Below are 25,697 nucleotides of genomic sequence, written 5' to 3' on the forward strand. Positions count from 1 at the left end.
GTATGCGTTGTAAAAACATGCGTTTTAAATACATGCGTTGTTATAGTTTTTGCGTTGTAAAAATTTTGTTGTAATGGTATGCGTTGTAAAAGTATGAGTTGTAACGTCATACATCCAAATAAAATATACTGTTTGAAAAATACATATACAATGTATATATTCAAATACATGTTGTTAGTAAACAATAGTTTAGTATTTATATTAATATAAATATATTAATATTACATTTTGTAACAAACTTTTTAATTGAAGAAAATATTGTAGAATAGATTTCTTTATATACATTTTGTTAAACATTTTGTTAATTTTTTTTACACCATTTCAACATTTTTACAATTATAATAATAAATATTATGTATTTTATAATATTTATTTTTATAATTTTACAAATTGTGTACTTTTTTCTAAGTAATTTAATGCAAATAAAAAATTACTATTTTTTCATAGTATTCCTTGGTTTATTAAATTAACAAATACTTTGCTTGCATTAAATAATAAGTGTGTAATTTCTATCATTTTCTTTAGTTTTGGGTCCTTTATTTTGTAACCGCTTTAGGTCGTTTTGTGTCATTTTGAGGAAGTTCAGCTAGCGGTTGGGAAACACTTCACGTCTCTGAAGGTAAGGTTTATTTAATATGTTTTAACTGTGTTTTAAATTAATTTTGAGAGTAGTTTGGTCGTATTTAGTGTTGTTAGAAGTAAATGTGTTGTATTGGAGAATATGATATGTTGTGTTTGCGGATGTACATTTAACGTAATTTTTGGTGTTGTATTGGCTTGTGTGTAGAGTTAGTGTTTCGATGTTTAAGTTTATTATTCGAAATATTATGTTGCTATTACTTTTAGTAGGACTGTATGTGTTATTTTATGTGGGTGGGAATATTTCTTTTATGTCTTTCACTTGCAGGAGTTCCTGATGTCCGAAGGAAGCGTTTTTTTTGGGGAGAAGTGTTCGTTAGTTTTATTAACTAATAGTTTGTAGACACTTCTTCAAATTTTTCGGTTTTCCTGGAGCGTTTTTTCTAAATTTTTACATTTTTCGGGTTTTTTATGGTATTTCGAAAGAGCTTCGTGGAATGGATTTATCTATTTTGGGACACTTGTATTTTTTCATTTTTTTTTGGGTAACTGGTATTCGAAACTGGATTATTTTGGTGGAAATGGATTCTACATCATTTGGAATATCTTTGGTAAGTTATTTTAAATTTTTATAATTGTGGGTGGGTAATGTTTTAATGATTATTGTTTAGTTTTATTTATTTCAAACATAATTAATGTGTGTATATATATTTAATTATATAATATATATACCATACATTAATTTTTTTCGAAATAAATTATATGAATCTAATATTATTGTATTAGAACATTTTTCTATTGAGATTGTTTGTGGCTTACAGTAGTTTACAGTAGTGTTTTGGCTATTATATTGAGGTATTCCATGCCTGTTGTGCTAGGGTACAGCTTTACTTGTTGCTCTAGGTATTTGTGCATTTGTTTTGTTTGTTTGGATGTTTTTGGAGTTAGTTCAGTAATGGATTGCTCCATTCTGAATTCCTGATAACTTTGCTCTTTTTGGAGGCATGTAATGAATTTTTCTAATGTTGGTTTAGTTCGGCCTGTTGATTGGAGGAAGGCATTGTGCCAACCTTCAACTGCGTTGTTTGTATTAGATTCTCCATTTAAGGTGCTTCTGTAAACATTCCACCAGGGTATTAAGATTTTAGGATTTCTCCTGTGGCCAGATCTATGGAGTCTACCTATCCAAGTGTCCTCAAAGTAGTCTAAGAGAGGACTTAACTTTGCTTCATTTTGTTTGTAAAATTGGCTGTCTATTAAAAAGTTGTAGTGTTCGGCCACATCTGTTTCAGGGACGTAAGCTAGTGCTATCAGTTTTTTTATTTGATATGCAAAAGATGAGCTTGTAGCATATTCTATGCTTAGAGTAGTTTTTTGTAAATGCCTCCAAAGACACTGATTAAAATGATAATAGCAGCCTTGGATACAAGTATGGGGGTGTATTTTTAAAATAGCTGAGAGCATTGCTTGTTCAAAATCCAGTATAATTTTTTCAGGGGAATAATAATGTTTAATAAATCCATATATGTTGTATTAGTTTTATTTGGAAGCAGTGCATATAGTAGAGGTATGTTACAGTTATGATATAAGCCATGTATTGTGTAAAGTTGGTAGAAAGGTCTGGGACAGATGTTAAAAGTACCGTCCATCATCCAAATTTGGCATTGTTGGAGTTTTATTAAATTTATAGCAGTACCAAAGATTATTATTCTTTTCTCATTGTTTTTATTGTCGTAAATTATAAAAGGTATTTTGTTGAAAGTTATAGTTTGGTCATGAGTTAAATTTATATCACTATATGTTTTAGGTGGTGGAGTGGTAGTAGTAGTTGCTTTTTTGGTATGTGATATTGTTCTTTTGAGAGAAATTATATTAGGCATTTGGGTAGTGGCTGTTTTTGGGATTTGTGGAATTTGTTCTTTTAAAATTAGGCTTGTAGGTTTTTGGGAACCTGTACTAGCTTCTTTAATGTTTTCTAATGCTGTTCTGACTTCTATTTCTGTTACATTTGGAGGGTGGTTGTGTTCCCTGGTGTAAAGGACAGTTGCTTCTCTAGTTGTTGCTCTTCCATAACATTTGTTAGAGTAATATTTGCAACATTTCCAATTTACTTTCATCCCAAATTGTTTTACTTGGGTATAAGTATAACCCATGTAGCAGAGTAATAGTTTCCCTTTTTGACTGGTAACAAATTCAGCTCCTTCTGTCATTTTCTCCTTTTTAAATCTATAAGAAATGTATGGTATTGTTATTATAGTTATAGTTATATGTATTTTAAGTGGGAATTATAAATATTTATATTGTGCATGCTTACTTTTGGTTGAAGTTTAGTCTGTGATTTTGATGTTCTTTACTCTTTTCCTTGTGGTCTGTCTTTTCTGGTGTTTCTTTGCTTGAAATAAAAGATTTATTTGTGTTAATTGTTTAGTTATATTTTTTTGGGTTGCTTTTACATGTTTTCCTATAAGTTAAAGCTTTTACTTATTTTATCTTTTGGAAAAGTGTTTGGATATACTTACTTTGGTAGTTGTATCTTTGTTTGTTGAATTCTGTTCTTTGATATTTGTTGTTAGTGGATGTTGTAGTGGTGCTAGAAAAAAAGAAGGATATATGCATAAATTATTACAATATGTTAGCAATTTTTAATTCTTTAGGAGTTACTGTTTGTCACGTCATTTAATTGACTTACTTTGTATTAGTTGCTTGTTATGCAGAGTTTTAATGCTGTTGTAGGTGTAAGACAATCTGTTCAATTTTCTGTTGTGGCCTGTATTTTCTTTGATGTCTTTATATGTAAAAAAAAAAAATAATCATTAAAATCCATATTTAGAAACATATTTTTAGTAGCAGGTCTGTTTGCTGTTTTAATGTTAAAGCTTCAATTAATTAATGTTGTTCGAGAAAAAATAGAAAATGATTACTTTGTTAGTAGTTTGTAGTTTTCTTCTTAGGTTTTTCTGTTCTTTAGTAGTGAAGTTTTCTGTAGTGGTAGGAGATAATATACAATACATATGTATGAGTAATTTGTCCTTTTTACTAACTGTGTAATTTTAGCAGTTCCTTTAATTAAGTTACATTTTGTTACTTACTTTCAATCCTCTTAATGGTAGGTTGAATCTTAGTTTTCTTGTAGGTGTCGTCAAATGTATCCACAGTATTCTTTCCTGTCTTCTACTTTTCTTAGGTAATTTGTTTGTTGGATGTAATTGTTTATATAGTGTTTTGGAGTTAGTAATTAGTTAGCTATTGGTGAGTTTATGTTTGTACTGTTTTGATTCGTTGGTTTGTATTTTTGAAAAACTGTTGGTGTAATTAATTACCATATATGGTAAACGCTAATTAATGTTGAGCATACATACCTTTATATAATATGTTAAAGAAATAATTTATAAATGTGTAAATCATTTATTTTTAAATGTGAAAATATTTTTATTTATAAATTGTTGTAAAATGTTAATTGTAGTGCTAATAGTAATTTTTTAATGTTTAAAAGTGTTATAGAATAATAATAAAATTGTTCGATATTGCTTAAATAACGATATTATTGTTGTCGATATTTTTACTCTCGATATTTTTAACGTACTGTTTTTAAATTTTAATTATCGATATTTAAATATTGCGATATATATGTGGTCGATATAATTGATATCGATGTTTATGTATTGCGATATTTTAATTTCGATATTTGTGTATGTGATTAAATAAGTATAGGATGACGATATATTTGATGTCGATATTTTAGTGTCGATAATTTTGTTCTACGATAATGTGTGTTCCGATATTATGTCATAGATTCGTGTAACCACCTTCTGCACACAGAGCAATATGATCCGCAAAATTGTGAACAAGCATTGGCCTCTAATATCTGATGAGATAGACCAAAGTGACCCTCCTATGCACGCATTCAAAAGGGCCAAAAGTGTACGCGACCATGTAGTGTGTTCCTTCTTGGACACCCCTGAACAACCCACTTTAAGAACAATGTGGAATCTACCCCCAATGATAGGGCATTTCAAGTGCGGACAATGTAAGGCTTGTGAAACAACTACCCAAACAGAATACTTCACTTATCAACAACATACCATCAGACTCAAATCCTTTACAAACTGCAACTCCAGCTGTGTCATCTATTGCATCACGTGCCCTTGCGGATTGGCCTACATAGTCCAAACCCAACAAAAAATTAAGGCACACATTTTACAACACCACAGTAGGATAAGATGTGAGGTTCAGGGGGCACCCCTAGTTGACCACTGCAAAATGAAGAATCACACACCAAATGAGTTCAAGTGGGTTGTACTCGAAAAGGTTACCTTAGGCCCAAGAGGAGGCAATATATCAGGGATTCTTAACCTTAGGGAAAGTAAATGGATGACATCGCTAGATACTATTCTTAGCGGGCTCAATGAACAGGATGCAAGTTATGCACAATTAGCTTGTTTACGTTGAACTTTGACACTGTTGTTTTTCCTGTATCTATCATAATTTTTTGCTCTGTTTACCTCCTCACTGAAGCAGTGTTCATCTGATTGTCATGTTGATGTCCGAGTAGATGTAATGCGCAGTGGTTATTCCAATAACATCTCTCAAAATTGGGGGCTTACCGAATTGAACTGTGTCCTTGTTTTTCAGGCCTCTACTATAATGTTTTCAATGCCTGTACTCGTCACACTGGTCATATGGTAAACATCCTACCCTCAGCAACTTAGCAGATTTGCCTGTTCAATTTTACATTGTATTTTATCTGCAATTTCAAATTGACGAAACAACCAATGTATTTTTACATCAATGTTTACTTTAACTGTGGGTTCATTATTTTATTTGGATTGAATTTTTCCTCCAACTCCTCCAATGCGCCGCGTCCACCTAGTCATTTTTCCATGGCCGCGCAGCACCAGCATCCAGCTGCTGCCCGTGCGCGCGCGTCTAACTTACACGCGACCTCGTTTGAGCCACGGATCCCCGACCCAGCCTCTGGATGATCACTCTCCTTTGCGGTAAGCGCATGCATACTCCGTTATAGTCTTTCCCCCCCCCCCTCCCCTTCCCCTTAACCAACAAGGCCGTGAACATTTCCATTCTGCATTTTAACTTTCAGATTGACATGCGAATCGGCAACCCGGCGGGGATCACTGACTCTGACTCTCCCTACACTGCCACTGACGGACAGTGCATAGGCACTTTATTCTGAACCCATATAGTCGGTGCATTGCAATGTGTGGTTATTTGTTAGAACCTTGCCATGCCTAACCCAATCGGCAATCTTTTATTGTTACAACACAGTTCATCATGTTTTCCGAGGAGGTCGTCCCCATGTGATCTCCCCTCACCGTTAAGGCATCACGCTATTGTGATCCTATTGACTCTATTGCCTCCTTAACCTGCTAAATTTAAATTTAATATGTTCATGGTGGGTTGTGTAAGTCTTTTTGCTGCAACAGGTTTACATCTAAGGGTGCTGGCTGTGACTATATTGCTGGCTGTGACCCGATCGCGGTGTTTGGAATTTGAACCGGCTGGTTCTTTACCAAGTCACCCTGCATGACGGTTTTTAACCCGGCTGGGTAATATCAGTTCTACATAACTGTATAGAAACACTAGACATATTGCGACATGCAGTATGAATATAGATGTCTTGTTTTTAATGTTATACCTCAGTATGTATGTGTTTATCAACTATGGTTTCCCTTTCTTGGAAATGGACATATACATGGTTTAATTGTGTAACCAACCCTTAATTGGTTTTTTGATGACTAGTATACTACTCTTACCATTCACAGGTAATTTCCCACGCTCACCCTCAAGAGGAGTCTGCCGGCCCTTTCAAAACTCCCCCCTTTTTGGTAAATAATTCACATTAATTGCATTATATTTTGACCCATTCACAATCCTTTTATCTAAATTTCACCCTTTTTTAACTTTAGGTGCCCCCCCCCCACTTCACGTCCTGATGAAGACCCCACTGTAAGGTGATAACAACCTACACACAACAGGGGTCGAAACGTCGACTGTTATACCAACGCCCTACCCAGCTTACAACAATGTATAACTACTGTGTAACTAAACGACTGGGATAGGATGGAATGTGTTTGTACTTATGTATTGGGTGATTGATTACAGCACCCTTGTGATTCAAACTTACGGATTGCTGTTTTATCACATGCAACTTTTATAACTGTCCACTCACCACCTTAACCTCACAAACCTTCTTCCCTCCCTTCTTTTTTCTTGGGCACTAATGTAACTGTGGATTATGCATTGTACATGGAATGCAAAACCAAGAGGATGTGAATAAACAACATTCCTCTTCAAACTCAGGGTACGAGTTATATGTATCTAAAGTTTACAAACTCTTCTGTACATATAAGTTCTAATTAGTCGGTTAAATGCTATTAGGCACGCTTGATTCCTGCCATTTCCACACGTCCTTTCTTTTATATTGGAGGTTGTGTACTTCTATCCTCCCACATACTTTTTAGGGGTAGAACTATTTCAAAATGCTGAGCAGTCCAGCATGTGTCTTTTCTGATCAAATCCAGCGTCTCCCAACTCATTTTATCGACCTCAGAAGGATGAAAGTGAGTAGACCAGCCAGGATTTGAACCTGTGACCATGAGGTGAAGCAGAGGTCCCTACAGTGGAGACATTAGTCCACAAAGCAACCAGACCCGGCTTCCCACTTGATTTTATTCAAGAGTGACTAATTTCTTCCTCCTTCGAATTTCTTAGCATGCCAATGTTTCTAATGCTAGCTGTGGTTCTATAAGGCAATGTATTTTTTAAATTTAATTTCAGTCATGGGAGCAGCAGAGAGAGGCTTGGACGGCTCATTTTGAAAAGTTGACACTTCCACCCAAGACTGGCTCACTGCCTATTGGAAAGGTTCTACACTGGCTGGACAATAGATACAAAATGCCATTACTTTGAATTGACATTACTATGTGTGACTGTATGAATGTTAAGTTTAATGACCGGTGCTTCATTGACTGCTGAATTTGTGTGGGTGGGTGAAAGTGAAAGAGTCAATGCATCAGTTAGAAAACTATGGACATTTGTTTGCATGGATGGAAAACATGGGTGAATGAATGTATCAAGCACATATATAAAATAGTAAGTAAACTGCCTTTCAATATGAAAAGGCTAGACGCTAATTTGCTAATTGTTAAACCCATTAGCCTTATGGTGGTGTTCCACAAACTTTTTGCCTTACTCCTCCGTTTTTGCTGATCTAATTTTGTGCACTTTACTACTGCTAACCATTGCTAAAGTGAATGTGCACTCTACTTTAAACATGGCTTGCACCCAATTGGTAAATTTAATGTACCTGTAAGTCCCTAGTAAAGTAGTGCTACATGTACTCAGGACCTGTGACTTAAATGCTACTAGTGACCTGCAGCACTTAATGTGCTGCTCACTTAAGTAGCTCTTTAAACATGTCTCAGGGTTGCCATTGTAGTCTGTGTCTGCAGTTTGAAACTGCCATTTCAACCTAGCAAAAGAAACCTTTTGCCAGGCACAACTCTTCCTTTTGAATGCATATAGGTTACCCGTAGGGTAAGCCCTAAAAGCCCTGAGGGGAGTATGCAGTGTAATTAAAAGGTTAGACATTTACTTTTACATGTCCTGGTAGTAAAAAACTCTTTAATAAAAGTTTTTCACCACTGCAAATCGCCTCTCCATATGATAACACTGGGTTAACTTATTCAATTTAATAAGTGATAACTTTTAATTGGGAGCCGGTTGGTATATCGAGTTTGGTGCCTAAAGAATTGTAATTTAAACCCCACTGCAAAGGTAAAGTCATATTTAAATCTCAATTCTGAAAATGCCACTGTAAGAAAGTTGGTATTTTCTTGTCCCTACCATTTTGTGCCTGCAGCCTGTATCTTGGGTCACATGAATAGGTATAATTGGTATTGATCTTTGAAATTTCCCCCAGATAGTGAGAAAAAGGAAGAATTGGTGTTGGCAGGATGGGCCATCTCTGACTTGATGAGAGGAACTCTGTAACCTACCACACACGTAGCAGGAAGAAGAGGACGGTCACTCGCCACACAACACCAATCAAACAAATACACACAACCAGTGTGGTGAAGAATTTTTCCAGATGGTGGTCCGTCTCCCACCTCTATAAACCCTGGTGGCTATCAATACAAATATGTATTGGAAGAGGTGGTCTCACCCACATAATTTGGCATGCATCATCAACCATCTCATTCCACCCTGGTAAACTGGTACTACCAGGATGGACTCAACCTTAAAACTCGTTGAGGGAGTTCTTAAATATATTGATCTTCTGGATAAAACAGGAATACAGTCAATCTAAAAATACCATAAGGTATACCACAAAGAACTTCTTTATTCTGTGGTACCACAGGTATGAATAAAAAACACTCAAAGCATCCTATGATTACACATTAAAGTGTTGTTTAATTATACATAGAGGGTGTGTTACAGAAGATAATGCTTATTGGCCGGTCTGCTTTTTGGGATACCTATACGTATCATCTGCAATAGTAGACAGCTGCAGGTGTATTTGTGGTAATTATTAAGGAGGTTATCCGTTAACACTGGACATTGCCAGTGTCACAAGTATGTGTTGCCTTGCTACTACTTATGTACATCCTGACATCTTCATTAAGAAATCTAGGCTGTCTCACCATACGAGTAAACTATATCACGAATAATACAACATCTTTTGGTGATTCTTCCCTAACCAAGATCATCTCCAATTACCAAAAACCTATCTTCTGGGGATTAAAGCAAAGACTGTAAAACACCTGAAGGAACCAGCAGCCAATCAGGCCTTTTGTTTTATTTTTTTCTAATGTTCTTCTGTTTGGAAAGTAACTTTTTAATGTGCTGCGAAAAGGTAGATGAAAATCAAAGTGGTCTGAATATAATTCAAATACATGTTTCACCTCCCACACACAAGCATCTCATCATTTCAGAGAAGAAAGTTATCTCTACAGAGCATCTTTGTAAAAAGAAAGACAGAGGCAAAGACACGAGGGCACTCCCACCTCCCACTGCCTTTCAAGTCAGCTTGCACGCAGCCTGGCTTTTGCACAGACATTTTTTTTCTTAATAAGATGAAAGTTTATTTATCAGCGTCTGTTCCACTATGTATGAATAATAACTGAGAGTGGTAAGTACAGTAACTGTGGAAAGTTTGGCATTTGCAAATAATTGAGCATCATGAGGATGTCCTATTTTAAAGCAATACATAACAGCGGACACCTTTGCCTTTCACTGGGGCCCATTGTGAAGGCCGAGGTAAAGCAGGAAAATCCATCAGAGTACCCAACGGTTTAAGTGGACTGACCCAAGGGCCTCAGCTGTATGCAGTAGTGGGTGGAATCAAAATATGAATGACACTACAATAGGCCAATAGATGAATGGTACTGACAGAAAGAGCCTCTAACTATATGTTTGTATTTTTTAAATATCTTTTTGAGAAAACAAAGGCCTTGGTTAATGCCAGAATTAGAAATTATCCTGGCAGAACCCAATTGGGCTGCCACTGGGCAGAAAGGGGGTACTAGGACTCAACCTTGGTGGATCAGGTGATTTGCCACAAGTGTTTTGTGGTCCATCCTACTACAAGTCTACAATTAGGGGTAAGTACACCGTTCCCACACTTGATTCTGAGGATAGCATGGGTTAGCAGTCAAAGGCATCTCAGGGAGGTCGTGTGGGGGTAGAGACTCAGAACTTAAGTAATAGCACGGTAAATGCTTAAATGTAATATTCAGATCAATACTTGTCTTTTTAGAAAAGGAGAAGTATTTTAATCACAGCATAATGCTATAAACATTGAGTAAGCAACTCTACAGAGATGCACTGTGTGGTTTATGGTGTGCTCTAGAGAACGAAAACATGGAAGTAATCACGATTGTCCCAACAAACTCTGTTATCCAAAAGTTCACAGTCTCTTAGCCATTTGGAATTTCCTCATGTGCTGCACACTTAGGATTAGGACTGCTATGCTGGTGGACAGAGTAAGCTGTCACGCTCACTGGGGCTTGTCCAGGAAACTCCACCTCTTTCTCTCTGTGGTCAGCTATGTGGTATGACAACAGCTTCCCAAAGACACCTCTAGCTGTCAACTTGAGCGAATGGCGATAAAGGTATCCTCCTCCTCAATACTGTGGCGTTAATATAATCGCTGAAGTGTAATGATGGTAGGGTGAGCATATGATGTTTGCATCTTTCTCCGTCACAGTCTCTGCATCGGGTTTCCTTTACCTTGTGGTTAGCACAGACAAGTCATAAACGACTTCTACTGAGACAGAATTGACTCAGCAGTTAGACATGGAGACCCGGGGTAGTGGGCACTTCTGGGTTCTTCTCTGCACTCTTTCACATTTCCTCTGCTTCCTCTGGGCTCCTTGTGACACCGGGATCAACAGTTGGATTCTCCTCTCTAGGCAGGCAGATTAATGTTTGGCAAATGTCTCCTTTCTCTCAGCAGGCAGGCAGCTACCAGGGTCAATGATAGGCCCCCACTTTCTTCATCACGGCTTAAGAAACGAGGCGATATTCCCTTACCTTGGGGAGACTGGCCATAGGTCCTGGAAGACAGCAGCTCTTCTCTTCGGGCAGCAAGGCAGCTCGACCTGGACGTTTCTGGCCCACTTTTAAATGCTATCAGACATGGGATATGGATTCACTCTATGGCCTAAGAAACTGGCATGGCATGGTTGTTTTTTGTGATTCATTTTTCTTATGTTCCTCAGACGTGTTCTTCGAGCAAGTGATGACTCGTCACAGCAGGTATTGACGTTTTGACTCCAACCTAGAATAGCAACATGAACATAATAAATATGAAGCTCTGAACCTGACTCCCATCAGCCTTCTAGGATGGGCCACACACAGGGGACAAGCATTTGCAATGCAATCGGTCTCGCCTTTGGGACCTTATATGTATTTAGCTATGCAGCACATTAGCCTGGGTGCTGAAACATCTACTGTTCTTTAACATGGAGGGAAGGTAAGCACCAAACTGCGTGACATGCCAGGTATGGGAACACATAGAGAGGAATATTGCCTTCCAGCGGCAAATGGTATAGTCCAAAGCTATGTTTTTAACATTAAAAAAGGGTTTTCGGTGGTCATATCACTGAAAATGAAAGATTTGAAAAAAAATTATTGTCTACAGGTGCTTGTGGAAGAAAATTTCTATGGACTGGAATCTAGAGAATGCTAAAGTGATTCCGGTATTTTACTGACCCCTGCTGGTCGTTTTCTATCAAGACAGTTAAATAGAGGCAGTTGAACAGAAAAAAAGTCCCTATGCGGAAGCAGCCCAGTCCTAGGGCTAATCTCCAGAGCCCACAAAGTACATACACATATAAGTATATACTGAAGTATACACTAAAGTTTTTATACTAAAGTATCTAATAAAGTATATACAAGAGGTCTCGAATGCTCAACCTAAAAAAGAAACCAGACTCCCCTGAAACGTCTCTCCCATTAGAAGTTGCCTCTGTTGACTAACCCCCATTCTGCCACCAATAACCAAATGGCAGTACTCCGTAAGGACTAATCAGGAAGCAGGTGCTAAAAATGTCATATAGAATTTCTAAGGGCAGTTCCGTCTCTATCTTTCTACACTTCTGTGCCTACAGGTCAGTCTGCCGCATCAGAGATGCAGGAAATACACTTCTACTGTCTCGGTTATTTCCCAACCTCCTCCTTAGGTTTTATTCAGACCAGGGCAATTCAGAATGATTACACTGGTAAAAAGATTCACACACTGTTACAAACAATATGGAGTTCTGCCAGCACACATGCAAATACATTTGTCATTCACACAGGGATGTCAGTGCTGGGCCTATTCATGACATGTGAGTGGAACTTTACTTGAGCTGGACTGTTGGCATTGCTTTCACATCTGTGAAAAGGCAAAAAGCCCTGCTCAACTACTGATCACGAAAAACATGATATACTGCCCCCACCGCTGCTCACTGTACATGGCCAAGGCCACAGACAGTAGTGTCATGCGCAGAAATGGGTCTGCTTTTCATGCTCCTCGATGACATCAATGGTGGACTCTGGGCCTCAATGTCTATTTCAGGCCTATTTCTGCAGCTTGCATGCATGATTTCATCAGTGCTGAGTCCAAAAGGCAGTCAGGATACCTGAGTAAGTTGCCGTTGTATCACTCAGGACATGGGTACACATCCTTTAACATGCAAGGGAGCATTCTCGCCCTATCAGTTGTCAAATGTTTATTCCCTCACATTAGTCAAGTTTCAAATAACTCCTAGACAATGATCTTAACTTCAATAGTTCTGGTTTCAATTTGTGGTGATCAGAACCACATATGGACAGTTTAAAGCTTACATCCATGTTATATTTTTTGGAAAACCTGAACAAACAGTAACATGAATCTAAGGCTTCAAAATAGTTATCAAAATATCAGTTTTTGAAGTGAGCTCTGACTTAATGTTTTGCCAAGAGTTTGAAAGAATTTCCGCTCTAATGCCTTGCACCAGCTCCCCCAAATGAACAGCTTTTTGCGCATTCCTGACCTCCAGGGCTTTTTCCATATTTCTTTGCCTGTTTGTATACTGTGTAAATTGTTTTGTAATGTCCATCTGTATACTGCCACTTTGTTCTTTTGCCTGTTGTTACCTCACAGGGGACCACAACATATTCTTTTGTACGGACACTTGTTGTACATAAAAAATGTGGGATCTAGGAAATAATTTTGATCTTTGTAATTTTGTATGTATTGTATAATGTTGAGTGTATATACAAATTGTTTGTTGAAAATACAGAAAGATTATTGGTCTCAACCAGATATGAAATAAGAAATAAAATACGGTTGTGACCTGGAATGAATTATGAATGTGATTTATTTAAATAAATATATCAAAATTTGATTGGATTAGGATCCTATGCATAAGAGTATTTACATGTACTCTGGTGTAATTATTCTGGGTAATTGTTCCTCCACCCCTTATTGTCCTTTGAACCTGTTTATGCTGCTTCCTGCCATTTTTCTCCTGCCTCTTCTTTCCTCCTGGCACCCTGCCCACCGCTTCCGAGCCCCTTTCTCCTCCCAACCTACTTAATGGAGGCTGCAGAGTGGCAGCACTCAGTGACTGTACTGGCGTTGTGTGAAAGCCGAGCCCATCTGCCCTCATCCAAGCCTGGACCACGCCCAGTGCCAGGAACCCTGGCACTCCTGCCACCAAAAGATACCCCGCAACAACAAATGCTACCGCACCTCACCTCCTTCCATGGCAGGACCATTCACTCACAGGCACTGCCTCTACTCCTGCAACACTGAAGCATCTGCATGCTCACCATCCACCTCCATGCCAAATCTACTCCACCGCCTCCTGCTCAATGCACAATCACTCTGCAAGCACAGCGATCTGGGATGCCATCACCTCCCTCACCCATGAAGTCATCTTCTTCACTGAGACTGGGCTCAACTCGGCTTCCGCACCCAACATCACCTCAGCAACAGTGGACAGCTACAAGATTGTAGACCGAGGCCACAGCAACAAACACGGAGGTGGTATTGCCATCATCCACAAAAAAACATCCTCTGCACCATCACCATGGATGACTCCACCCTGCTTACGGAGCACCTCAACTTTCAACTTCCAATTTCAAACCAATGGCAAAACCACTGTCAGAGGCACCCTTCCCTAGAGAACTCCAGGACCTTGCCCCAGCTTCTACAATTCCATCAACAAATTAATTGCCCGCTTGCCATTGGCTCCAAACACCACATCTTTATCAGAGACCTCAACTTTTACCTCAATGGTGTCAATGACACCAACACTGAAAACCTCCTGGAAAGCATGAACAACATCAGGCTCACCCAGATTACCACCTTCATGGCCTGCAACAGAGGCAAGTACAGCCATGTCACCAAGCTCACCTGGACAAACCACACTATTGTCCATTTCACCATCACTGGATACACCCAGCTCCACCACGGAGCTGTCCAGCACCCATCATCACAGCTGGAACAAAGTGTCTGACACCCAGTGGACCTACACCCTCACCGCTGCCCACCCAGACACCTTCACCAAACTAGAAAAAGACATCAAGATCCTCTCCACCAGGATCACTGACTGCATCAATAAAGTTGCCCCCATCAAGTACACTGTTGGAAATGGCCCTTATTGCAGTGTTATCCCCAAACTTTTTTCTTCTTACTCCTTCATTTTTCCTGACCTGTGGTTGTTGGCAATAGGACTCTGGGCACTTTACCACTGCTGATCAGTGCTAAAGTGCATATGCTTTCTGTATAAATTGATATTATGATTGATTATCCATGATTGGCATATTTGTTTTACCTGTAAGGTCCCTAGTAAAGTGCACTGAGTGTGTCAGGGCTGGTGATTCAAATGCTACTAGTGGGCCTGCAGCACTGATTGCGCCACCCACATGAGTAACCCTAAAATGGTGTCTCAGGCCTGCCACAGCAGTGCCTGTGTGCAGTTGCTAACTGCCATGCTGACCTGACCAGTGTCCACACTGGCCAGGCCTAACCCTCCCCTTTCTGTACACATTGGACACCCCTAAGGAAGGTCCAAGATACCCCCCTGGGCAGGGTGCAGTGTATGCGAAAGGTAGAGCATGTACTAGTGTGGGTGACATGCTCTGGTAGTGAATTACAGCCATTTTAGTTTTTCACTATTGAAAGGCTATCTTGCCCATAGGGTATAATGGGCAATGCTGTGAATAATGTTTACCTGCACATCTTCCCATAGGAACAAGATAGAAAATTGATGCCTGTTATCCTTGAACTCAGAATTTAATAGCAAATCTTTTAGGAAGGATGTTTTTTAAATCCTGTGTTTGAAAGTGGCCCTTTTAGAAAGTGGCTGCTTTCTTGTCTGACCTTTCCGTGTGCCTTTGGCTGTTTGTGAATTGACTGTCTGATTTGTGAGTGACAGGGCTGGGGATTCCAGGAGACAGAATGAGTCCGCCCAGTGGTGAATAGAGAGATCTGCCTCTAGATGGGAGGGAGGAGTTGCACCTGGGACCTGAATAGGACTGTGCCTTCCCCCCACAGTGCTGGCTCCACCCCCTGTGGTGCATCTGATGTCTCTGCCCTGTACTGTGAAATGAGAAAAGGAATCGTGTCAACAAAGTGCTCCAGGCTGGTGCTTTCCCTCCACAATGCTGGCTCAACCTCCTGTGGGGCGTCTGATGTTTCTGCTCTGCACTGTGAAATGAAAGAAGGAGTCATGCAAACAGAGTGCTCCAGACCTGGTTTGGACCGGGCTCAGAGCCCTCCTGCACAAAGGGAATAAAGACTTTTTGGGGTATAAGTACAGGACCCCAGAGCACTGAACTTTAGATCATCCTGGAATCAATAAGGAACCTCTGCCAAGGAGAAAGCTGGAAGACTGAAGAAGAAGGACTGTCCTGCTGTCTGCTTGTGGACTGACCTGCAGTTGCTTTGCTGCCAAGGAGAGGGGAAGAACTTTGCTGTGTGCTGTGTCCCCTTGCTTGAAGAGATCTCCAAGGGCCTGAGGAGAGCTGGCCTGCTGTTAAGAATCCCAGGAACAAAAGGACTTCACCCCCAGCTTCCCCCTGAACTCTGCTGTATCAGTTCTGCCCTTCATAGAGTGATTGATCCAATTGTGGGGCCTCTGGAAGTTGTGCCTGCTGTTTGGGGAGCTGGACAAGGAAAAACTAAGAAAATCTGCAATTTTCATGCATCGCTCGCTTGCGAAGCGCATCCCCGACAGTGCGAGGAAATTCCCACCGCCGTGAAGATTGAGATCGTCGCAGCGCCTGTTCCCGCTGCAAGAACCAACGCTTTATTCAGTTGCGGAATGCATCGCTCCGGTGCGGGAAGATTATTGTCACTGCGAGTATCGTCGCAGAGCCTGTCATCACTGGGTGAGATCGCTGCACCGCTTGCTTGCGGACCGCATCACGTCGCTGCTAATATCATCGCAGAGCCATCACATCGAGGGGCTGCGAGAGGAGAAGATCGACGCTGTGCTGTGCATCGCCGCCGCATCTGAGATCGTTGCCTTCCAGAAGATCATCGCATCGTGCCTGTGCAAGACGCTTCCTATCGAACCTGCGCACCGGAATCCATACAAGGTATCACCTCCCTCCCCATACAGACCAGATTCGTCGCAACACGCCCGCTGCATGCAGCGGGGCTGTTGCATTGCCTCCCCAGGGTCTCAGGAGTGACTCATCACTTGTTTTTCAGCGCTGCAGCTTCCATTTGGAACTTTTGTCGCATTTAGAGGTACTTTGGGCTAAACGTGACGCAACTGTGGATTATTTTGACACAAACCCTAGAACTCTTTAACATCATATTCTTGAACTGTGTATGTTGGATTTTTGTCGTTTTGGTCCTGTGTAGTTTAGATAAAGATACTTTATTTTTCTAAACTGGTGTGGAGTTCATTTGTGGTGTTTTTACTGTGTTACTGTGAGTGTTGGTACAAATACTTTACACATTGCCTTTGAAAAGCCTGTCTGCTCGTGCCAAGCTACCAAGGGGGTGAGCAAGGGTTATCTAAAGAGCGTATCCCCCTTACCCTGTCTAGAAACAAGGGTCCCTATTTGGACATTGGTACCTACCTCTGCCAACTAGAGACCCCCAGATCTAACATACACCACACACAAGAAACAGTCCAAACAAGCATGCTGTTGTACCGTTGAACTGAGAACCACTAAACACACATGCAAGCATCTTTAAAGAAGATGGAGCACAACTAAGGTTCTCTCAAATTGAGCCAACTTCAAGACATCGCTCAAGCAATACCACCAACTCTTGAAAAAGACAAAAATAAACACACTCACCAAATGCGTCAAAGCCAGCTCCAACTATAGCAAATAACTCTTCAACATCGTTAAAGAGTTCTCTAACTTCTCGGCCAGCGAAAACAGCATCACCCCCTCCCAGGAACTCTGTAACACCATGGTGAGCTTCTTCCACAACAAGATTACCACCATCTGCAAAACCTTTGAACCCCAGCCCACCTCTGCTGACACCCTCAACTGCCTCACTACCACATGTACTAAACACACTCCCTGGCCTACCACCTGGTACCAGCTCACTACTCAAGAAATCACCGTCATCATGAACTCCATCCACTTGGGAGCACCCTCGGACCCCTGTCCCCACCACAACTACAAAATTCGGGAACAGGTTAATTATCCAATGGGTTCACTGCCATCTTCAATGCATCCATCTCCAAGGCCATCTCCCCTGAAGATATATGAAGAAGCAAAGCCCCTTCCCATGAAACCATCTGCCCACCTCAGCGACCTCAAGAAATATCATTCCATCTCTCTGCCGCCCTTTCTAGCCAAGGTCCTCCAAAAGGCCATTGACCAACAACTCACGGAACATCTGGAAAATATAAGTCTTCAGGACACCTCCCGATCCAGATTCTGCACCAATCACAGCACCTAACCTCCCTTATCACTGCAGCTGACGACATCAGAACCCTCCTGGACCAGGGAGAAACATCAATGCTGATCCTTGTCGACCTCTCAGCGGCATTCAACACCGTATTCCACCACACCCGTATCAAGATACTCCACCACATTGGAATGCAAGAAAACGCTCTCAAATGGATCATCTCCTTCCTCACTGGTAGAACCCAGAGAGTCTGCCTACCCCCTTTCACCTCACAACCCATCTGCAGCATCCCTCAAGGCTCATCCCTCAGCCCTAAACTGTTCAACATGTAAATAACCCCACAGGCCAAAATCATTAAAACCCATGGACTAAACATCATATACTATGCTGACGAAACCCCGTTAAATCCTCACCCAGTCAGAAGATTCCTCTCCCACAATGGCCAACTTCTGTAGATGCATGACAAGCTTTGTCAACTGGATGAAAGACAACTCCCTAAAACTCAACATACACAAAATAGAAGTATTCATCTTTTGGAACAACACCTCAATATGGAAGGATTCCTGGTGGACTTCCAAACTCGGACCCTTACCCAGTCCGACAGACCAGGCCCGCAATATAGGCATCATCCTGGACAGCAAAATCACCATGAAAAACCAGAACATCACATTCTCATCTACTTTCTTACTCACCCTTCACATGCTCTGTGAGATCTTCAAATGGCTTCCCATTAAAACATGAAGAACTGTCACTTAAGCCCTAATGACCAGCAGGCTGGACTATGGCAATTAACTCTATGCGGGAATCACCATGCACCTCCTGAAAAGACTGCAGACCATACAGAATTCTGATGCTAGACTTATCCTCGACCTCCCCAGGTGAACCCACATCACCCCCACCTCAGGCAACTTCACTGGCTGCCCAGTCAGAAATGATGTCAATTCAAGATGCTGACCCACACTTAAGAAGCCCTACACAACCAAGGAGCAGGATACATTAACCACCGCTTGAACTTTCATCAAGCCACCAGACATGTGCGCTCTGCCTTCTGTCTCCTCACTCACACCCCCTGCATTCGTCGAACCAAAGGCTGAGGTCTCTCCTTCTCCTATCTTGCTGCCAACCCCTGGAATTACCTCCTCGTTCACCTCCTAACCACATACTACCTACTTAAGTTCAGGAAAGGACTCAAGACCTGGCTGTTCAACCGACACCCTCCTCTGCAGGGTTCACAGTGCCTGTAGATCCTCACAGGTGATTAGCCATGCTTTACAAATCCTGTTTGAATTGAATTGAATTGTATATCTGCAATCTCAAATTAGGTAATACTTACCTAAATGAAATAATACCTGGCAACTTATTCAGGTGCACATTTGAACAGAGTACCTGATGTGACTCATACAACTGAATGTTAATGGAGTGGGGCATTCAGAGAATTGAGATGCCAATTCAAAACCAAAGTCAGAAATGTTATGGCTAGATTCACAAACATCTGAAGTTGAAAACAATAATCTTGCTCCATTAATCAGAGAAGATGTAAAACAATTCAGGGATTCACAAAAAAATCTGGGTATACTCTTGGGAGTCCATGATTGCACTCAAATCAAGAAATGTAACCAATGTTTATTCATACTTGCAAAAATATGTTGTGATAGTATGATCCATCTTTGAGTGATGGTCACAAAAAGTACCTGGACCAGCTCATTGACTTTCACACAGCATGGCTTCCATCAAGGAGTCCCTTCTCTGTTGTTCAAACTACTACTCTTCACTACCATTTCCAGTTAACTGTTCAGAATTCTCAAATAGTAATTCCAACAGCAAATTCATCATCTTTTAACTGCCTGGCATTAAATTAGTCATGATATGGAGTGGTTCACCCCACTAATTGACCTAATTTCACTTATCTGCGACTTTTAATATATACCAGTTTAGCATTGGACTATCTGTCCTATTTTGAGATCTCTGCCAGTCGGGATATCTTTGATGTGAAATGAGCTGCCACTGCTGGGCACCCCTCACAGTGCCACTGGTTTGCCAGTGGACGCCATGTTTAAAACGCCTGTGTGGCAAACCTTTTGTTTAGAGAAAACAAACTCCCACAGCAGAACTTCTTCTCTCTAAAAAAAAAAAAAACAATGTCCCAATGCACTGCACGTTTTCTCCCTGCGCATTTGGTCCCTTGTTCATCTCACCTGCCTCTGTATGCCATCCCTGGCACAGCAGACCTGGGCATGGAAAACCAATCAATAGAGGTAGTGTAAGCAACAGGGAGTGTGAGCAACAGTATAACCAATTGTCCTGTGGCAGATGGACTGCTGGGTGTGGGGTTACCTCTAAATGGGACAGGAGAATTGAAGTTTTGGTTGGGCAGGGGGACTCTAAATACGGCTCTTAGTGTGGAGAATTAAGTTCTTTCTCTCTTAACTTTGTTGGCCAGTTGCACATATATTACCTACATGTGTTGCTGATGTTGCCTTGCTGCTTAGGCCAAGCTATCAAGTGTGATTCCTTGAAGAAACCATGTAAATGATGTGCTGCAGATTGTTTTGTGACTTTTTGGAGCTCAGTAAAAACTCACAGTACGGCTTCTTTCCTCATTGCGTATTTGTTGAAAAATACCAACATTTTCATTGCAGTCCCCTCGATTTGTTACTTCTCTAGCTGAACCCATAGGACTCTTCGCACTTTAATCCTGCAAACCACTGTAAAGTTCTTGTGCTCTCTCTTTTAAACATGAGAAAATGGGCCTATACATAATCGGCACATTTTATCTAAAAATAAGTCTATAATATATGGTACAACATGTACCCTGGGCCTCTACATTGTATGCTACAAGTGGGCTGCAGCACTCACTGTGCCACCTGCTTAAGAAGCACTGTAAAAAATGTCTAAAGGCCTCCCAGTGCTGCCTGGCTAGGTGTAAACTGTCAGTTATAATTAAACTTGTTGTCAGACTTAAACCTTACTTTTTAAAACGTATATGCCACTCCAATTGTATGCCCTAAATGTTCATACGGCAATGTGCCTGGTATTTCCAAAGTAGGACATGTAGATTTAAGACACATGCCTGGCGAAGAAAATTCTCCAAAGTCATTTTTCACTGTATGAAGGCTGGCTCTCCCATAGGAAAACACTGTTCAGTAATAATAGTCCATATTTGAAAGCACAAACATGTCACCCATTAAGGTTTCAAGGTGCTGGGGGCCACCAGGGAGATTAAGTGAGCTATTGCCCAAAGTCATATGATGCTGAGCTACTACTGGGGATCAAACCTTGAGCCTGTGCGCTGGAGTCAACTGCTCTGGCCTCTGAGCCACACCTCTCCCACCCTTGGGCTACACCCTCTGGTTACAATATAACAACTTATAATGCTCAATTTCTGTTTGAGAGCAGCTGTGAAAATGATTTAAGGACCTATTTTAATAAAAATTTCAAATCGAACTTAGTGATGAAGTCAGATTTTAAATTACTATTATGAAAATGAGATTTCTAAAAAGTTGTCTTTTTTCATCCCAATGCCAAATGCGCCTTTCTGACAGTTTTCATTGTCATCTGATTGATAAATGGCTCCCCTATGGTGTGATGTGGATTGCTCTGAGACATCGGACAAGAGGCTTGATTGTGGAGAGGTGCTGGACTTTCTTGAGCAGGATGACCCAGGGGCTAGCCCCTTCCTGAGTTTCAAAGAGTCCCTACCATGTCACTGGCAGATGTAGCTCACACACAGGCCTGCTTCACTTTGTTTTGCGAGTCAGCTTGGCTACAAACATAGTAGTAGGTGGGAGCTGCCGCAGAGCTGGTTTGGAGAGACCTCAAGGGAGGGTTTTCCCATTATCATTCCCACACCGCCGGCTGGGCATTGAGAGTTCTTACAAAGGGAAGAAGGGTTCTGTCATGTTGGGTTTAGGTGGAGAAGGGCACTGTAGGTTAGTTTATAGTAAAATACACAGAACGTGCTGCAAACGTGGGTAGGGTCAGCAGGATAGACTGTGAGTTTATGGTAAAATAGTAAATGAAATACCCAATATTTGGGTACCTTGAACCAACTTTTTTTCTGTGTTAAATATAGGTGTTCAGGACCAAAGCAAAGAGTATCCTGCACTTTGCCACACATCTAGCATTTGATTGTGTCAATTTTATGAAGTAGGGAAAGGGTAAAGTAACTCCCTCTAAGTATTTTGTACTAGGTCCAATTGATTGTTTTACACCTGCTAATCTGTCAAATTTACCATCACATAAATTGTTTTTAATTTCACGAGATTTCACAACCTCAAAATGTCTCATTATTTGTTCTCTTTGCCAATTTCTCCTCAAATGATTCTACTGCTAGTTTTAATGCAGGGCTTCTTAACGCAATGTAGTTCATGGCATTCAATTTCCATACGAAATACTTGCTTGTGAATTTCATGGATTTTTATGTAAACATGCATATTTTATTGAGACATTTCACAAAACAATTGCGGTTTGGAAGATCCCTATCTATGAATGCAAAAGAAAATAGTTAGTATAATGCTTCTTTAACCCGTTTGCCGCGGCCGCGATTTTGATGCTGTGCAGCACTTACGCAAAACGGGCGGGGCCCCGTCGGCCGTTGGACATGCGCAGAACTACGAAGGGTGTGCTCGCGACATCCAACGGCCGACGGCAGCACTTAAGGGGTTAAGGATTGTGCTGCTACTATTGCTGCACTCTCCTTTCTGCCATGTGTTTCCTTTATGATTATGGGTTCCATACAATTAGTTATCAGCTTTAAATTAGATACTGTGCGCCTGATGTTTATTGTCTTCACCCATCGGCCAACATTACACAATGCAACTTTCACAGTAATGAGTGAGAAGGTCTGAAAGTTGCTTTAATCCTCACAACCTTTTGTCGTGCATAGACAGTTCGGTTAGAAGAAACCTTTTCAGCAATCAGGTGTCTGGAAATGGAATGAATGCATCTGCAGTACCTGGCACAGACATGGCATTTTATTGTTGCTTGAGACTTTTTGTTTGTAGAATAATTTAGCAGTTGTTCTACTACATAATAAAGAAACCAGGTGCTATTAGGGCTTGAAAGGGCGAGATTTTGATCGATACCTTATATCTATTGATCCAAACCTCGATCTGGTCGACTGAACCTTTATTGCCTGTCTTGGAAGGAAACAGTACACCTATCTGCAAATTAGTTCACCCAAGAAAGGACTCTACTCTTAAAGATCACGGACAACTTCTAGGTTTCAAAAGTTTATTGTAAAGATATAATGAGCTGCAAATACAAGCATCTCAGAATGAGATTCACGAGATACACAGGTCCAATTACATACATGTGCTCTCGAAAAGCCCTCAGACGAGCAACAGAAATCACTAACACAAGTTCTAAAAATAGCAAAGCTATCAGCATAGACGCATATCTCTCCTTCATTTAGGTTGGAGGAAAACGAACACAGGTTAGGCGTCCCTACCCTGTTCTAGATGGTATCCCTACTTAACCAAATCCCAACCTACCAAAGGTGTCAGCAATGAATGACCCCCAAGGGAAGTCACCCACTCTAAGTCTCTTGGTGAAAACCTAAAGTTCTCCAGTCATGACCCCTCACTGCCTACCCATCCGCTCTCTAAAGGGTCCTCAGGTCTCTGCTCTAACTCCACCCAGGGGTGCTGTCCCTAATACAAAATAGTCAACAACATTTGAGACGCCCCTTGCGAAACGCCTCTCACGTGGTGCAACTTCAGGCTTTTTCCATGATGCTTTGTATTGGGCCTCAGACGTTAGAGTTGACCTTGCTTCTCAGTCTCTTCTCCGGCCCGCTGATACCCCTTAAACATTCCAGAACCCTCCTCCATGTCTGGGCCGTCTACTGAACAGGCCTCTATTCATTCACTTATAATTGGATCCCCCCTTTCCTGTTGCAGACAGATATCTGCCGCCAAGAACCCAACTCTCATAGACTTCTAAAAAGGCTTGCAACATTTCTCAGCCCAGACATGTACGTGTAAATCAATGCTAAAACATTTCAGGCCTACAATATTTCACATTATGATTATAGCATTCTATTTCTTCATTTAATTAAAGCATGCTAAAACTCTTATTCTATTATTTAGAAAACATTACTCTAAATCATGGCCCATTAATGCAATGACCAAAAACGTTAAACAATCTGTGTCGTGAAAAGAAACACCTTCCCTTTTAGCTCCAGCTCTGGCCCTGAGGCCTACCACGTTCTGCGTTTTACCACAGACCATCTTATATGTTAACAGCTACACGACATAGATTCAAAATAATCACATCTACTAAAATCATATAATGTCACACATTTCTGTATTAATTCCACTTCTACTTAAATCTCTATATTAGCTATACATTTAGAATATAATTTCAGATACTATTAGCACTCATGGCATTTCTTCTTCATGAATTATGCTCTCTATAGGTAAATGTGATGTACTCATATATTTATATCAGTTTGCGCTCTCTCAGTTCCCCCCTTTGATGACCTCTCGGGGTCATCACTAACATTTAAACGGCAGTTATTGCTGGCATTCTCTGCGCTTCCAGAGCTCTCAGGCTCCTGTACTGATTATCTTGTATGGCAGCCAATCTCTGCAACTGTTCTCTTTGGGCCCTTTCTGACCTTCTTGCTTTGTACCATTTGAATACCCTCACCAATCCCCACAATACTATCCCACAGATCAATATTATGATGATAGGCTTTAGGATATACCAAATAAAGCTTTTGCCTAAGGTGGAAAACCACCCTCCAACTGTACTCATTCCATGGCCCACCTTTTCCCAGACATTTTCTCTACTCAAGTCTTCGATCTCTTTGTGTATATTAGTTATGTTCTTAATAACTTTCTCAAGGGGCTTTGAAAGGTCTGGAATGTAAGTGCAACATTCCTGAACCTTCAAAGCCTTACAGACTCCGCCCTCTTTTGCTAATAAGACATCTAATGCAAGCCGATTTTGAAGAACCATAGCCCTTATCGATTGCATCTCTCCTTCTACCAGCATTAAGGACTGAGCAGTGCTGGCAGACAACCTGTCGACAACTGTTGCCAGTCGTCTAATTTTAACATCATTAAGGATTATTCCCAAAAGAGGGAACATAGCTCCAAAGACATCTCCAACCATTTCTGCATCGCCTAAATCCCTCCTTCCCCTCGATGATGTCTGGCCCTCAATGATCAATAAGTCTTGTGCATGATATATTTTGGGGAAGACAATTGCCAAGTAACATGATCCATACCAGTTGTCAGGTAGTCTCACGTAAGCATTTCTTCCACATACAAAATACACATTTGGAATCACTTGCATTCCCTTCAGGAAATCCTTAGTGTAGTACTCTAAATTAAAAGCATGTTCACAGTCAACTTCACCCACGTATACATTTTCATAATACGTTTTGGCTCGGTGAAGACATAACTTTCCTTTCTGTGCTTTATCTAAAGCTATTGGACCACTACTACCCTTTCTCTTATGTGACTTCTCTTCCTCGGTCCAATCTAATTTCCCTTGTCCTGATTTTTTCAAAATCTTTTGTCTCCTGTAACGATCATCCACCTGCCCTATGAACTTTTTCTCGACTTCGGACACCTTACATGTCAGGTTATTTCTACGGGCATGTGAAGTATCTAAGGTAATCCAAGGAATGAAGAATTTGGCCAATCTGTCTTCACTCTTCCAGTAATCCCATTTATTCATCTGCTTATAATTCGGGACTTCTGGCAACACAGAATCATAATTGGAGAAATAGTATTCA

The sequence above is a fragment of the Lissotriton helveticus genome, chromosome 12, assembly GCF_964261635.1.
Source record: "Lissotriton helveticus chromosome 12, aLisHel1.1, whole genome shotgun sequence".
Lineage (NCBI taxonomy): Eukaryota > Metazoa > Chordata > Amphibia > Caudata > Salamandridae > Lissotriton > Lissotriton helveticus.